The following is a 2,944-nucleotide window of genomic DNA, read 5'->3' as shown; positions in this document are numbered from 1 at the left end:
TATATATATATATATATATATATATATTAATATTCATCACTGTATCACAGTATTGACCAGATTATTAGGTATTGGTATACACAGTTGGTCACAATGTATTTCCTTGCATTGTAGTACCTTTTGAGCCATCTCACTGTCTAAGTAAGCAGGCTAGGGTTGGTCACCTTTGGTATCAGTTATAGCTTTAATAAGCTGAGGAATTGCTTCATACAAGTTCTGAACAAATTTAGGGGGAATTTTTAGCCTTTCTTCAAGTAAAACCTGTTTTATTAACAGTATTAATCATAATAAAGTGTTAATTGGTTAAATGTAATTTTTTTTTTATTTATTTACTAGTAGGTGGTTAAAGCCTTCTACCTGTTGTCCAAAGTGAGATATGCTAAAGTCCAATATTTGATGTAATTGGTCAGTTGAAATTTAAAAACAAAAGACCAACTATTGTGACCATTATAAGGGATAAGATAAATAAATAGATGAATGGGAAAATGGTGTATGTTTGTAAGGGGCCCTAAAACGCTTAGGATAATAAATATTAAATTCAAAAAATAATATTATGGGTGTGTTAACTTTTTGATATGGGTGTGTTAACTTTTTGGAGAAATAATTCTATCCATTGTGTGCAATTCATACTCACGATGAGTGTTTGAGAATACAATGCACTTCAGAACTTTGTTCAACAGATCATGGAAACTGGAGAGTTTTGAATTTCCATTGATTGTACATGATTTCAAGATCTAGCACTGGCCACAAAATGCTTTTATACTGCCTGAAAGTGAGTGTTATTGCAATACTTGGCTCAAAATTTCAGCCCAACTTTCAGGGCACTGAATTGAAATAGTCAAGTGATGAGAAGTTACTGAATCAAACAAACCCACTAATTTTCTTTCCTTGTGACTTTGTTTCACAAACAGCTGGTCTGAAAATTTGTCTGATATATGTGACTGAAATTTATCTATTGTTGTTTCAAAACAAAATGAGCTTCCTATGTGGTGTAGTTTTCTCTTGATTGCCATTTTGCTGAAGACCAAAATATGACAAAAATTTGAGCTCTTTTCAATGTTGCACCAACATGTTTTGGAAAATATTGGCTGCTCAGAATTAACTGATGAGAATATTTCTGGAAGAACAACACCATACAAAGCAAAATGTTTGAAAAAGATGACATGCAAACTTTATTAACGCAAAATACATAACACTGTGTGCAGAATTTCATCATGGTATAAACGTTTCTGGAACTTGTGAAAATTTGATGTGGACTGGAGGGTACAAAGTCTCTTGGTTACAACAGGATTAATATGAGTCAGAAATGTTATATTTAAGTGATATTAAGTCTGAAAATGATATATGTTGTATTATTACCTCTTGGATCATGATTTGGCATCAATGCTGGATGCATTGATTGTTTTTAACAAACTAGCCAAACACAATCAATTTTCTGACACATTTGCTTTTGAGAAATATTAAAAACTTATGCTTCTGAGATGAATGATAATAACTTTTTATGTCTTGAGAGTACCATTAAAATTTTTCACACACAAGTAAAGATTATATCCAATTTATATGCAAAAAGTTTTGAAGTTGTAGGATTTGGGTAAATCTGGAAATTTGGCCTTGAGTACACAGTTGGCACTGTAAATGTAGGTAAACTGAAATGTAGATCTAACGAGATTGTAGAGATGCTTGAAAGGAGGCATGTTGATGTATGTTGCATCTAAGAGGTTAGGTGGAGAGGGGCTTCAGCCAGGTTCCTCACAGGAAAGACACATAGGTATTAAAATCTTCTGGGAAGGTAACAATGATGGAGTCGATGGTGTGGGCATACTCCTAGCTGAGAAATGAGTGGATAAGGTCATAGACGTAGTTAGAGTATGTGCTGGGGTACTTAAGCTCAGGCTAGTCTTTCAGAATAGTATAGCTACAATTATATCTACCTACGCCCCACAAGCAGACCTACCAAATTAAACAGAAGGACCACTTTTATGATATTCATCTGCAGGATACCTCCAAGACAAGTGACAATGATTTCATCTTCATGGCTGATGATTTCAACGGGCATGTCAGACAGCAGCCCGGTATCTACCATAGTGTTCATGGGGGTCATGGAATTGGTTCCTGAAATGAAGAGGGAACAAGGCTATTGGAGTTCTGTGATGCAAATAACCTTTTGATCTGCAATACCAACTTCAGGAAGCCAGCCAGTCACCTGATAACCTTACAATCAGGTGGTTCTGCTAGCCAGATAGATTTCATTCTCACCAGACAGTGGGATGCGTGGTTGCTCTGAAATGCAAAGACTCTTCCTGGTGAAGAATGTATCCCCATCATAGACTAGTCATTAGCGACTTTAGACTCCTGGCCAGAACGATGCCAAGAAGCAGACCAATCTGGAAAAGAAGGATCTGGAAGCATAAGGACCATTCATATGGTCAGAGATTTAGAGACATCCAAATTGAGAAATTTGATGAGAGGGAGGAGCAGCTACAAACTTGTGACATAGAGGGCAACTGGGAATTCCTGTGAGAGCTTGCTGAGTGCCACTGAACAAATCTGTAGCAGGTGCAAAGTCCCTTCCAGACCCAAGGTAACGCAGTGGTGGAACAATACTGTTGGCAGGGCCATTATAGGGAACTGTATCAGATAGCCAGAAGAGAAGCTAGGAGACAAGTATATCTAGCCAAGGAAGAAACTGAAAAGAAGAAGTTTACCTATGTTCAGTACCATGAAGACCAGTAAACTGAAGTATTTCAGATTGCAAGACAGTGTGTGAGAGAAAATTGTGATGTCATAGGAGAGAAATGTGTCAGCATGGATGATGGTGCACTTGTTGTGAATGAGTCTACAAAGAAAGAGGCTTGGAGATGTCATTATGAAAGACTGCTGAACATGGAGAATGAATGGGAGAAGGAGAGTCTGCCAAATGTTGACCCAACTGAGGGACCAGCTA

This window comes from Octopus bimaculoides, chromosome 5 (assembly GCF_001194135.2).
Source record: "Octopus bimaculoides isolate UCB-OBI-ISO-001 chromosome 5, ASM119413v2, whole genome shotgun sequence".
NCBI lineage: Eukaryota > Metazoa > Mollusca > Cephalopoda > Octopoda > Octopodidae > Octopus > Octopus bimaculoides.
Note: the sequence above shows the minus strand (reverse complement) of the source record.